At 46.5% G+C, this 14,907-nt stretch overlaps 1 long non-coding RNA gene across 1 annotated transcript; it reads right to left on the minus strand.

Annotated features, from left to right (window-relative positions):
- Positions 1-6,473: 6,473 nt before the first annotated feature.
- LOC142457369 (uncharacterized) lies at positions 6,474-9,705 on the minus strand. Its single transcript, XR_012786140.1, has 2 exons — positions 7,501-9,705; positions 6,474-6,708 (listed from the first exon to the last, which is right to left on the minus strand). It is a non-coding gene; the product is annotated as an uncharacterized LOC142457369 (long non-coding RNA).
- Between the last annotated feature and the right edge of the window lie 5,202 nt (positions 9,706-14,907).

Here is a 14,907-nt window from a genome sequence, read left to right on the forward strand (position 1 = left end):
GACAATCAGGGTGTGATGTAGCAACGATGAAAAATACAACTTTCCTCCCCCCACCCCCGACTGTCAGGATCCGAATCCTACCTTGCAAGCCTGACTAGACCAGAGGAGGTACACTGGTACAGATGGGAACTGGAAACACAGGGAATCCAGGGCGGATGAGATCCCCTCAGGACCAGTGGTGTGAGTGGCAATACTGGGGGGTATAGGGAAGGTGGGTGGGAAAGGGGGCACCTATTACAAGGATCTACATGTGACCTCCTCCCTGGGGGACAGACAACAGAAAAGTGGGGGAAGGGAGACGTGGAATAGAGCCAGATATGACAAAATAATTTATAAATTATCAGGGGTTCATGAGGGAGGGGGAGTGGGGAGGAAGGGGAAAAAATGAGGACCTGATGCCAGGGACTTGGGTGGAGAGCAAATGTTTTGAGAACGATGAGGGCAATGAATATACAAATGTGCTTTACACAATTGATGTAGTATGTATGTACGGTGATAGGAGGTGTATGAGTCCTTAATAAAATGATTTTTAAAATAATAATAAAAAGAAAGAAAAAATTTATCAAGCATTCATGAGGGAGGGGGTACCCGGGAGGGAGAGGGGAAAATGAGGAGCTTATGTCAGGGGCTTAGGTGGAGAGCAAATGTTTTGAGAATGATGAGGGCAATGAATGTACAAATGTGCTTTAAACAATTGATGTATGTATGAATTGTGATGAGTTGTATGTAAATGCAAATTTAAAGACAACTCCGTAGTTCACGTCCTGGCCACATGATAAATAAATCATTTGTTTCTATCGTTGACTGCTTAGGTGGATGGAAGTCTTTCATCATTAAAAATAATAATATTGCAATAAATATCCTCATATAAACATCTAGTTATTTTATTTTTTGGATAAATTCCTAATTCATAATATTGTTAAAAATAATACGCTTGTAGATCACCACAGCTATTTTTCTGTTTATTTCTTCTGGATAAGTTCCTAGGGGTGGAATTTCTGGCTGAAAGACTTTTTAAGGCATTTGAGATATAGCGCCAAACTGGGTTGCAGATTTACTAACCTGTACCGAGAGTCTGTCAGTTCATGCTCCCCTCAGCGCATGGGAGACCATCCACTTGAATGCATTCTAGACCACCACAGTATCCTATGTTTCTCCATGTGGTGACATTTTTAACTGAAAGTTTAGCCACATGTCAGTACCTTTAGGCATTTCCATTTGTGTTTTGGGGTCCTTACTACAGAGAGCATGTCCTTGTGCTTGCTGTTCTCAATTACTTTCTAAACTTTGGTTTTCTTTTTTTTATTTTTAATTTTTTATTTTATTTTATTTTTGCCCTAATCATTTTTTTCTCTTTTCTTCTTTTACATTTTATTAGGGACTCAAACAACTCTTACCACAATCCATACATATACATACATCAATTGTATAAAGCACATCCATACATTCCCTGCCCCAATCATTCTCAAGGCATTTGCTCTCCACTTAAGCCCCTTGCATCAGGTCCTCTTTCGCCCCCCCCCTCCCCATTCCCCCCTCCCTCATATGCCCTTGGTAATTTATACCTCGTTATTTTGTCATATCTTGCCCTATCCGGAGTCTCCCTTCCACGGTTCTCTGCTGTCCCTCTCCCAGGGGGGAGGTCACATGTGGATCCCTGTAATCGGTTCCCCCTTTCCAACCCACTCACCCTCCACTCTCCCAGCATCATCCCTCACACCCTTGGTCCTGAAGGTATCATCCACCCTGGATTCCCTGTACCTCCAACCCTCATATGTACCAGTGTACAGCCTCTGTAAACTTTGGTTTTCACATCACTGTTTGTAAGACAAACAGCCATGCTCTGTGATTCCACCCCCAGGCCTTTTCCCAAGGTCTGCCTTCCTTCCAAAAGCAATCTTAGATCGCTTTTACTCCGATTAAATTTACTTTTTTTAGACTCACCATGTCCATCACGATAGCCACCCTATAGGAGTGAGTTTCTGAGACTAAAACTGTTGACGTGAATAGAAAGCCCTACCTCCCACTGAACGATTGGTGCTTTTGAACTGCCTACCTTGAGGCCGTAGTCCAATACATAACCACTACCTTTTTTAGACTCGCTTCCCAGAAATAGCTGTCCCTGATCAAGAGTAATGGAAGAGGACATCTAGACCGTGTGGAGGTGCTGGGGACAGCTGGAGGGGTGTGTTTTTGAGAAGGTTGTAATGATGACACCACTTACTGATTTTAACTATTGGTGATTTGATAACCACTAACTACACTAAAAAAGATAGGGGGGATGCTCAACAAATGGGGCTGGAAAAATTAGAATCCATGTGCAGAAGAAAGAAAACCAAGACCCAGGCACCCCACCCCCACCCCATGCACAATGAACTGAGACCTGAATGTGAACCCCAGAGCGATAAGGATCACCAATGAGAAAATGGGGACAGACTTAAGGTCCTATCGCAGGGCACAGATGGACTACCTATTAGAATAAAGGAAGCACATACAATAGGAAACAAAACAGATAACTGGACCCCGAACTATCATGATCCGAATTCTACCTTGCAAGTCTGGATAGAGCAGAGGATGTACACTGGTGCAGATAGGAGCTGGAGGCACAGGGAATCCAGGGCAGATGATACCTTCAGGACCAGGGGTATGAGTGGCTATACAGGGAGCATAGAAGGAGGGTAGGTTGGAAAGAGGGAAACGATTACAAGGATCTACATGTGACCTCCTCCCTGGGGGATGGACAACAGAAAAGGGGGTAAAGGGAGACGTCGGACAGGGCAAGATATGACAAAATAATAATTTATAAATTATCAAGGGCGCATGAGGGAGGGGAGAGGGGGGAAGGAAGGAGGGGGAAAAAGGGGGAAATGCTTTGAAAATGATGAGGGCAATGAATGTACAGATGTGCTTTACACAATTGATGTAAGTATGGATTGTGCAAAGAGTTGTATGAGTCCCTAATAAAATGTTTAAATAAATATATATATAATAAAATGGGGGGGGGAAAGATGACTGGAACCTATTAAAAATAAAACATTCACATCAAAAGACTTCATCCCAAGAGTAAAATGAGAGCCCATGGATTGTGGGGGTGGGGTAGGAATCTTTAGGAAAAAAGGGGAGGGAACTTACTAAAGCTTAATGTTGCTAATATATTTGCTGTCTGGTGTAGCAGAGCCTGCTAGTTATCTAGAGATTTGTTTACCCATCTTCTAAAACAGGGCCAGGTCAGTGGGCCAGTTTGGACTGCCTCCTTTATTTTATACATAAAGTTTTATTGGTACAAACCAGGCCCATTTTTTTTACAACTGCTTTTACTGTTGGCTGGCTTCCCACAACAGCAGCAGAGATGAGCAATGGTGACAGAGGCCATGTGGCCAACAGAAGGCACATGAAAAGTTACAGGAAACGTCTGTGCTAAGAACAAACACACATTTTATCCAGCAATATGGACACCTGGGTGAGATTTCATTTCCCAGCATCCCCTGCAGGAACAGACTTCATTTCCCATCAGCCTCTGCAGCTATGGCATGGGACAAAGGACTGTCCCTAACATGAAGCGAAGAGTAGGTGGGTGCATCTTCATCCTGACCCAAAGGGGATCCTGACCTGAGGGTTAGAGGCCACTAACTGTAAGGTTCTAAAGCCATTCACTGATCTCCTTCAAGAAAGCACACACTGTATCTATCTGCATGCAACTCAGAGCACAGACACGGAGTTCCTAGAGTGGCCCAGCAAGGGGCCCTGGCCCACCGGCACGAGCACCACCACGGGGCCAGGCGTTTGCACCGGCTGTTGTGAGTTGTGACTCCTCAGCACATCATCCTCATTCTTAGTGGGATGAGGACAGGATGTTATTTCTTGTAATTACAATAATTAAACACAACTGTCACACCCTAAGTAATTGTGAATGTCCGATTCAAAATACGTGCTTTCTTGGTGTGTCATCGCAAACTGACAGGCACTTGGGCTGGGGGTCGGGGACACGCTGTCTACCGTTCTTGCCGTTGTCCTTTCTGTCTTTACTAGGGAACCCTGGTGGTGTGGTGGGCTGCTAACTGCAAAGTCAGCAGCCTGAACCCACAGGAGAAAGACAGGGCTTTCCACTCCCATAAAGAGTTACCATCTTGGAAACCCACAGCAGCACTATAAGTTGGCACCAACTCAATGGCAGTTGAGTTTGAGCTGTTTTTTGGGGTCAGAGTGGGTTATCAAAAGAGCAGGCTCTGGGCACTCAAAAATTTGACCATTCAAGACTCATCCACCCAAGGGCAATTTGAAGGGTCTGTGGACTTGTAAAGGGCCCTGGTGGTGCTGTCAGATCATCACTGGACTGCTCGTCCCAAGGTCAGGGAGTCAAACCCACCAGTTGCTCCACAGAGGAAGGGGAGGCTGTCTATTCCCAAAAGATTCATTCTCAAAAACCCTAGGGAGCTGTTGTATTGTCCTGGAGGGTCACTGTGAACCACTCACTGGATGGCATGGGAAGGACTTATGCTTTTGCTGACATTGGATTTGAACCAAGGGCTGTGAAACCAGGGTGCCATCAGACCTTGCCTAACTTGAGAGAAAGGGAAGAATCGGGATCAGGATCTGCCTGAAGCTGGTCTCTGAGGTGGAAGGCAGACATCTCCATTCCCAGCCATCCCTCCCATGGCAAGCTATGTTTCTGCCGGGTTTAAAGTGTTACCCTGGCCATACAGAACTCTCAGCCTAATCTCATGATCATGGGCTTGGTCAGAAACAGGGCAGCTCAGAAGCACCCACACAAGCCTCATCACCGGTCACGGGCCTGGCTCAGACAAGTATTACCCTGCTCTTGAACTCTTCCAGGAAATGCATGGGGGCTCCCTCTCAGCCAGGACACCTCCTGCTAGACTCTCCATTATCTCACTCCATGGGCTGGGAAGCCCACTGCAGCCACCTCACTTGTGGGCTGAAAAGCCCATAAGCACTGTCTTAGCACGCATATATTTCACACTGCTGACACCTAGTGTTACAGCTCCCTGCCTCCTGGGTCTAAGAGGCTCTCAACAAAGTGACCCCGGGTCCTGACTCTTCTTGATAGTAGGAATCCCCTCAGTCTCTGGGGCTTGGTGCTCTTTAAATTAATTAAGCCTGGGTGATAGCAGAATTAATCAATCTCCTATAAGGCTTCCATGCATCTTATTTGTATAAGCAGGCTACCCAACTCCCTTAGCGGACTGCAAGCACGCTGTTGCATAGTCCTCCCCAGATCACAGTTACAAGCGCTGTGTAAAACTGTTCACTACCATGGGGAACTGATTACAAGGATCCACATGTGACCTCTTCCCTGGGAGAGGGACAGCAGAGAAGGGGGGAAGGGAGACTCCAGATAGGGCAAGATATGACAAAATAACGATGTATAAATTACCAAGGGCATATGAGGGAGGGGGGAATGAGGAGGGAGGGGGGGAAAAAAAAGAGGACCTGATGCAAGGGGCTTAAGTGGAGAGCAAATGCCTTGAGAACGATTGGGGCAGGGAATGTATGGATGTGCTTTATACAATTGATGTATGTATATGTATGGATTGTGGTAAGAGTTGTTTGAGTCCCTAATAAAATGTAAAAGAAGAAAAGAGAAAAAAATGATTAGGGCAAAAAAAAAAAGCAGAAAATTATTAAAAAGTAGAACAAATTAAATGGATCATATTGATATCAAATGATAGGGAATTAAATTACAACCTAACTGCATGTGCAACAATCTGCTTTGCAATGTACCATGTATGATAATAAAGATATTCCCTCACTGCTCCATACTCAGAGGAGATTCAAAAAAAACTGTTCACTACCCATGTGCTCTGTCTGCCAGGCCACTCTCTCAGAATGAGTCTAGTCACCCAGCATCAACCCATTGTCCAATTTGACTTGGCTTCATATTCTCTTGTGACAACCGAGTACCACTCACTGAAACTAATCCTTTAAAAACTCTTCATTGTGGATAATGGCTCTTCCAGTTGCCAGTGACAAAAAGACAGTTAAACTCATCCAGATCATAAACCAGGGAAATGATTGATCCATGTGACTGACAACCTGCATGTGTTGCTAACTGCTTCAGGCAAGGCTGGATCCAGACACTCAGTATGATTAGGAAGTGATTTCTCCCTCTCTCGGCCCGTTTGCTTTGGTATCCACTGCGCTCTCGGGCTTCCTTCTGTCTCTGGGGAAGTCCAAGAAATGATCACCAGTACAAACTGATGCCCTACTGAGAGCCCACAGAGGGCTCACTCTCACTGCTAAGGAGTTGGGGGGATGTGGTCAGACCAACAACCAGCTCTGGCAACGCAGCAGCCTCAAGGATGTAAGTGCTACTGCTATGGAGGATTTCAAGCTACCAACGTGATGTTCCTGAGCACAGCATTGGGAGACATGCAGGAGAGCATCCTAATGTTTCTCCCACCCAGGAACAAATAACCCCCAGAGCACCAAACGAGAAAATACAGTACACAGAGTTCAGAAATGATGTCCTAGCACCTTCATTTTTAATATCATTTCATCGTATCTTCTGAAATTGGGCACACGAAATTCTTCAATTCCAGCAATTGCTCATGAACCAGTTGGGGGCACAGCCTTGCAAATGCCACAGGAAGAGGCGCTTTTTGTAGCCAGAACCTGGGGAGCGGCTGCGGCAGTCAGGGATGATAGGCGGCTCTCCCAGGAGGGGCTCCAGGGGACACACCAGAGATGCTGCAGAGGTGCAGGGACAGAGAGCTTAGGCAGAGACATATGGGGAGGGTGTGTACAGAACTGGAAAAGACCTTCTCTATCGCTCCCACTTTCCAGAGCCAGTCAGAAAGCACTGCTGCTAGCGTTTGTTTGTAGATGGTTCCAAACAAACCATATTTAAACGTGTCTGTGATCAGTGGGTGACTGCAGACACATGGTCTCAGTAATGCTCTAGTCTCCGTAGGGTGTCTTCATAAAGGTCCAGTCAAAACACTGGATTTTGAGGGGCTCTGTTAAATTTAAGGCAGCTTGGAAGGTGACATGGCCATTTTGAGATTCCGAAAGAGTTATCTTATGAGATTTTCAAAGGACACCAGACAGGGGGGCATGTGAGGAAGGGGTAAGAAAATGGGAAACTGCATTGGTAAGAAAAGACAGGGAACGCACAGCAGGGATTTCTTCTATCAGGACAACACACCCGCTCGTCCTCCAAGGGCAGCCAGAGCTGTCCTTCAAGAATCTTGCTGGGAAACCTTACCCCTCCACCCTACAGTCTCGAGCTTGGCCCTTCGGGTTTCATTTTGTTCTCAAAAGCCAACAAATGATTCAAAGGAACTTGAGTCCTGAGAGGATGTCTGAACTGCTGTTTTGATGTGACATCATTTGAATTCGTCAGGGAAGTTCTCAGAGATGGGAACACCATGTTCAGAAGGATGAAGGCTACACCCAGAAACAGCAGTGTCACGTTTTGGTATTCTCGCTGTAAGAGGTTTCTGTGGCCCTCACACAGCCTTCAGAGAAGTCAACACTCACCACTGCTGCTGAACGCAGGCAGGCCTTTGTCACGTGTAGGCGTCTCCTGCCCCAAGTGCATTTCCCCGTAAGTCCAAGAGCCCATGGAACGCCTGTCCTTGTTAACCCAACCTTTGTTGGCCTCCAGATCTCCGGATTTCTGAAGCACGTGATTCAGCAATGCAGCAACAGAAAGGCCACCACTGGACCCGCTTTAAAGAACAAAAAGGTATTTTCTCAGTCCAGTAGACCAGAGGTCAGAGTTTAGGGCACTAGCTCTGGGGGAGGCTCCTCAGTCTCTCTGTCCACTCTGGCGGAAGCTCCTTGTCTCCTTCAGCTCTGTCCCTTGGTGGTCTTCAGGTGGCACCTGTCTCCCTGTGTCTGTGGTGCACCCTGTAGCTCACCGGTGAAGGGGTTAAGACATACCAGACACTGGCACCCCTCTCATTAACATAATAAAGAAGACTATTTCCAGATGGGATTCCATCTACAGGGGCACAGGGGCTAGGATTCCTACAAATGTTTCTGAGGGGCACAATTCAATTCCTAACAAGAAGCAAACTCGTTTTCCAGGTATGAAAACAGAGGCAATTATCATTTAATTGAGCATTTTCATTGATCCTGCTATATATTAGCAGAAGTCTTAGAGCTGGAACACCGTAATTATACATTCTTGTTCAGCCTTTCCACTACCGCTAGCCCCGACACATTCCCCAGCCCTTCCTTGAAAGCGGTTCTTACCATTACACTGTTGTGTTTCGGCGCGACATTTCCTCACTTACAGGAAGGAGACTCACGCCATATGAGCCCTGCTCTTGTGATTTCACTAGAGTCTTGCTGGGCCAGCTGCTTTCAGCAGACAGAAATGTGCTCTCTCAGAAGGGCTGCGTCTGTCACGGCACCTGCTGGTATCTTTTCTCCCCACTTCATAGAGGACTGCACAGTTTGCCTGGGACCGCTCTGGACACACTGCAAATGGAACCTAAATTCACGGTTAATTCCAAAGACAATCTCTCAGAGCAGCAGACATAAACAAGTCTGAACCTGTGTGATACGGCAACACGACAGAGAACCAGAAAAAAATAGAGTTTAAGGAAGAATACGGCCAACTCACCTTTGTAAACTGCCCCATATAACCTGAAACACGATATTTTGAATTCCTGGTCAAACTCCACCAATATCCCAAAGTCTCAAGGTACAACTAGAGACAAGACACGTTCCTAGAATGTTACTGTACTGCAGACAGGAAATGATGTCAGCCTGGGCTACAGCTGTCATAGATTTGGGAGGCAGCCCGGCAGGGAGGTGGAGGCATTGAGCATGGTTTCTGACTCTGACTGGGACAACACATCGGTGGCCCCATTTGCCACACAGAGCTTTCAAAAAGAACAGGTTTGGTAGGAGAGGTGGAGGATGGGTTTTCATTCATTCAACCAACAAATTTTTGTCACTTACTATGTGCCAGTCACTGTGAGTCCGACAGTAAGCAGAAAGGGACATGACCTCTGCCCTCTTAGGACAGACTCCTAGTGTGAGCATGCCAGTAACTACAGAGATGCAAGTGAACTTCGACTGTGATGGTGACACAGAGCTAGCTATCCCGGGAGCTCAGTGGAGCGTCCCAAGGATATCTTAGTCATCTGTGCTGCTGTAACAAACATACCCGTGAGCATCTCTGTTTTTTCCACTTCAGGGCTCCAGGCAAAGGCGCGCTCTCTGCTGGCTCTGGACGCAGGTCCTTATCTCTCCAAGACTGCTCCCAGACGGTCTTCAAGAGGCCAGGCATTTTCCTTCCTTCCTCTCTGCTTCTCTGGCATGATTGTTTCATCTTTTATATCTCAAAAGAGACTGACTCAGAACATCCTACCCTAATTTTATTAACATAACAAAGACATTCTCTTATAAGGAGAGGTATAGAGGATAGGATTTACAACACATGTTTAGGGGACACAATTCAATCCATCACAGAGGTGACTCAGTGGAAGGATGTTCACCAAGGAAGCAGACAGCCCAAAAGCTGACAGGTGGTATCTTCAAGGAGTTCGAAGATGACAACCGTAGCCTGCATAAAGGAGTTGTTTTCGGTTGCCATTGAGCTGACACGGAGCAAGGAAGGATGGAAAAGGATGACAGAGGCTGGCGTAACAGCCAGTCTACACCAACAGGCCAGGCTGCTGCTGAAATACTGAAACACACTACGACTGACACACAATTACAGCACCGAACTACCCTGTCGCCCGCCCGCCCGCCCCACCACCCACCTGCCGCAGCCCCCCAGAACACGCACAGCAAGCACGCACACACACACAGACACACACTCACCCACTCACTCTCACATTCCACATTCATCCAGCTTCCCAGCCCCTCTCATGGACTTCTCCACCATCCAGTAATGCCCAGTGTAATGGAGACTGGGGTGGAAATGCTGCTGCTCCCAGGTGCTGGCATCTGTTCGGACTGCTTACCTGTGTGATGTTGGGTACCTTTTGTCACTGTTCTGCGAATGCCTGCTGACAGAGCATGTAAGGACGTCTGTGTTTACCTCAAAAACAACGAGATCCCTTTGAAGTGGGTGACATAACCACGTCCATGTTCTGAAAATGACGCTCCAGTTACAGGGTGAATAACAGATGGAAGGAGGGCCAAAGGGAAGGCAGAGGGACCAGCATATGGCTGTCATCATCTTCACTCCTCTTAGGGTGGTGAAGTGGTAGAGATGGAGAATAACAAGGAGATTTGAGAGAAGACAAGAAATCCTGAACACAATTCCAGCAGGCTTTCTTATAGACATTTACAAATGGATCTTAAATACATATATGGAAGTGCAAAGGGTCGATATTAGGGATGGAATCGCATCCCTTCATAATATGTATTGCAAGCAAACCCCAACTCCTCTATTTGTGGTTAGAATCCCATTTGGGAGTGGGTTAGTATGGGGTGTCCTGAGTTAATCTCTTTTATTAGAGATTAACCAAAACAAGGAGAAGCAGCGATGCCAGAACACATAAAGCGCAGGGCTCGCCAGACAAGGCCAGAGCAAGTTTTCTCTTCCAGCAGGCACCCTGAATTTAGAGTGCTAGGCTCCTAAACCAGGAGGAAATAGTTCCTGTCAGTTAAAACCACTGACTTGCCGTGTTTCTGCTATAGCAACACCAGATAAACATGACAGCCTAGAATAGCTCAAATAATTCTGTAAAATACCAAAGTTGACAGACTTACATTAACTGGGTCCAGGTCTGCTATATGAAGAGGCGGCAGTCAAGGCAGGAGGTTCTTGGCATAAGGACACATAACACACCAACGGGCCTGACCAGAGCACCTCGACACAAACTCACGCCTATGTGGCCAATGAATATTTGACAAAGGCGCCAAGGTAAAACAATGGGGGGAAGGGTAGTTGAACAAATGGTGCCCAAAGAGTTGGGCATCCATATGGGAAAAATGCGCAGTAAGAATGATCCAAATGACCACAGACCTAACTCTAAGGGCGAAAGTATAAACCTTCTAGAAGAAAACACCAGAGCAACTCTTTGTGGCCTTAGTGCTCTGGTGCTGCTCTGGTGCTGCGAGTTACTCAATGCGGCTCTGCTAGCTAGCTCAGTAGTCTCTTAACTCCCGCCAAACAATCTTTCCTGCCTGCACAGTAACTTACTCAATGTGGCTCTGCTAGCCATTCTCATAGCTCCCACCAACAACCCTTTCCTGCCTGGGTCTGGGTAAGAAAGTAGGAAGAAAGAGACTGACTGGATGCACCTGTGAGTAATTGTGAACAGGAATGATTGGAATGCCCTCTTACTGGCTATAAAACCAGCCCTGTGACAAGCAGGAGGGGAGAGAATCTCACTACCAGCCAGGACAGGAGTGGAGCTGGTCCTCTGAGCCACAGTCTTGTGCAGTGAACCTCCTAGATCCAGAAGACGGCTGTACCATCAGAGAAGCAGCAGCAGAACCTGGAGCCAGCACATGGAACAGGGGATGGACTTCTCAACCACAGAGCAAGTAAAGCTGAGTGCTCTTGTGCAGGAAGGCGGATTTTTGGAGTGGGTTGCATCTGGGCACTCCATTGGGGGAACTGGGCTTGCTGACCTGTGGCGTGGAGCTGAGTACCTTTGGGCTGAGGCTTACTGGAGTGAGGTGCCTCTGGGCACTTGATGGGGGAAGCTGGGTTCCCGGACCCAAGGAGCTTGAGCAGTGGCATACCCTTTGTGCATTGATGAGCGGTCCAGAAGAGCTCTGTAACACAGCCTGGTAAGCAATGACCGAGCCTTGTTCACTTGCATTGCAACTTGTTCATCATGAACACTGTCTGTGAGTTCTATGTAGCCATTTGAACAGATTATAGAACCTAGATAAAAGGTGAGGTAGGCCAGGGAAACTCCCCTTATACCAGATGAGGGCCGTGGCCTGAATAAGGGTTTTGCATTCCACCCTAATCCCCTTGGAGCCATCTGGTTGATCACATCCAACTACATCCTAGGGAGTGATTCCATCCTTACATAACTGCCACCCCCTAAGAGTCATGGCCTAGCCAAGCTGACATATACTGGGGGGAGGGGGCGGGGGGGGGGGCGGAAAGGCACAGTTCAATCTTCAGTGCACTGTTTAGAAAGAGAGTTCTTAAGAGAATACAAAAACTGCAAATAATAAAAAAATAATTGTTTGGCTTTTAAAAGAACTTTTGCTCTTCAAAAACAATAACATAAAAAGATAAACTACACACTGAGGGGAAATATTTGCAACTTATATACCTGATATTTATATCCAGAATACATAAGGATCTCTTACAACTCAGTAATAAGACAAAATCTTAAAAAATAGGCAGAAATATTTGGACAGTTCACCTCATCTTTGAGGTTTATAAATGGCATTGTATTAGGCTGGGTGGTTTAGAGAAACAAACCAATAACACCCATACGTGCATAAGGAAGAACTTTATTATCAAGAAGTAATTTTATATCAAGACTCCAGCCCATGGGTCTGACGCTAGCCGGTCCCCTCTTCAGACTCACGTAGCTGCAAGCCAGTGATGGAGAAGGTGACGCAGGCTGCAGGGAGATCACAAGCTGCTGGGCACAGAGATGCATAGACCCAAGGCCCGTAGTAACATGCCAGGGTGCCAACAGCTCCACAAGTCTGTGGCCTGTATGGGGCCACCCCTAGAGGCAGACACGTCCCAGTGAAGTCCCAGCAAGGAGGAAGGACAAAGACCAGGGAGAAGAGAGAAGTTCCCACTGTCAAAGAGGCACCATCAGACCGTGACCTGCTGGGACAGGTTGGGCTCCGCCCCTACAATTCCACACAGATACAATCGAACTGCCACAAACACCTTCTGTTATAGAGACCAGTCAAAACCACACAGCCTGGATGAAGGGCAACACCAAGTGTTGGTAAGCGGGGAGGAACTGGAGCTACGTGGACAACATGGGAACGCATAATGATACAGCCACATGGGAAAACCACTTGGTAGGCTCACCTATCCTTAAGCACAACATAAAGTCCCCATGGCCGTCCAGTCCAGTGTGAGTCGCAACCCTTCCTTTACAGGGCAGGATGCTCCATGTTGTTTCCTTGGCTACAATCTTTACATAAGACGATCATCAAGCCTGGCTTCAATGGTCTCACTAGGTGGACCAAGGGGGAAAAAAGCTCTTGCTATTGAGTCAATTCTGACTCATAGTGACTCTACAGGCCCGAGTATTACTACTGCACTGGTGAGCTTCCAAGACTGTAGATCTTCATAGGAGTAGAAAGGCCTCATCTCTCTCCTGAGAAGTGGCTGGCAGTTTCAAGCCACTGACCCTGCAGTTAGCAGCCGCACTAAGAAAACCCACCCCCACTGCCATGGGGCAATTCTGACTCATAGAGGCCCTACAGGACAGGGGACTGGGCAGCAGGACATAAAGGCTAACATCTTCACAGAAGCAGATTGCCACCAACCACTGACGTTTCAGCTCTTACTCACTGCTCACCAACACTAGGTCTGTAGTCAAGTGCCAACTATGTGTGCCACGCGGGAACTCTTAACATAAACTTGTAGGACTTACCCAAGAAAAAATGAAAATGTATGTTCACACACTGCTACAAACTGAAAATGGCTCAAGAGATAGTCGAGGCTTCCAGAAGCTGGGAGAGGCAAGGATCTTTTCCTAAAGGAAGGATGATTAATTGAACCGTGTCCCTCCCAGCAAAAGGTCTGTCCCCATTCTAACCTCTGGTGCCTGTGAACATGACATTTGGAAATCGGGTCTTTGAAGATGCTACCAGTTAACTGGAGACCACACTGGAGTCAGGTGGGCCCTGATCCAACGGGGATGGTTTCACCATAACCAAGAAGAGATGCAGACACAAACAGGCAGAGCCGGGAGCGATGTCACAGCTGCAAGCCAAGGAATCCTGGGGCTGAGTGAAAGATAGAGGCTGAGTGAAAGATGAGAAAGCACCCTCCCCAAGACTCTTCAGAGCACAGGGCCCCATTGACACCCAATTGCAGACTTCTGGCCTCCAGAACGTCGAGAGAGGCATTCTCTTTTTAAGTCCCTCAGATTCTGGTGCTTGGTGGCAGCAGCTCCAGGAAACTGAGGCAGTGAGGAAGAAAACACAGTACCTTTTAGGGCCAAGTGTCCCAAGTCTCACATTGTCAAGTTCACTTAATTCTGTTTATTAGAAGGCACTCATTAAGTTCAGCCACGCTCAAGGAGGGGGAATTTGGTTCCACCTCTTAAAGGGAAGCATATAAAAAATGTGTGGCTGTCTTTTAAAGTACCATAAATAGCACTAATTAACTCAGGAGGATTACCACATCATGAAGGTAGAGGTCTCCTGGGGTGGACAGAGTGGCTTGCAGAAGATAAAAAGTATATGCTGTTATCAATGCCAAATAATGTTTTTTGCATTATTAGTTATTTTAAAATAGAACTCATAGCTTACTTTAAAATTAGACAAATAAGCAAAACTCTGCGTTTTTATTATTTCCTTAGAGAACACCAGTCAGTAAACATATTCAGAAAATACACCTGTCAACCAAGTGCTAACTTCAAATAATCAGGACTGAAAATACTTTACACAGTGTTCCAATATGCAGAATTTCTAACGCATTTGCAATTTGGAGCGTTCTTTTACCACTGCTTATTATCAAATGTGTAAAATGTTAAGTACTGGAAACTCTGAAGACAGGCTGGGTGACATTGCCTTAGAAATTCAGAAATTCTCAATTATGTCTGCAACCCTTTCGTTTTTGGATTCTTCTGACGTGTATTTAAATCTCCGTGACCTAAAACATTTCCATTTTGATGTGTGACTCTGACTTGACTTCACACTTTTCTACCCATCATTATTCTCCACGCAAATGTTAGGGCCATACACGCATTACCTTGCCACTGTCCTTTCCCATGAGTGTGTCCTTAACAGCTTCCTCTTTTTACACAGCAA

This window comes from Tenrec ecaudatus, chromosome 9 (assembly GCF_050624435.1).
Source record: "Tenrec ecaudatus isolate mTenEca1 chromosome 9, mTenEca1.hap1, whole genome shotgun sequence".
NCBI lineage: Eukaryota > Metazoa > Chordata > Mammalia > Afrosoricida > Tenrecidae > Tenrec > Tenrec ecaudatus.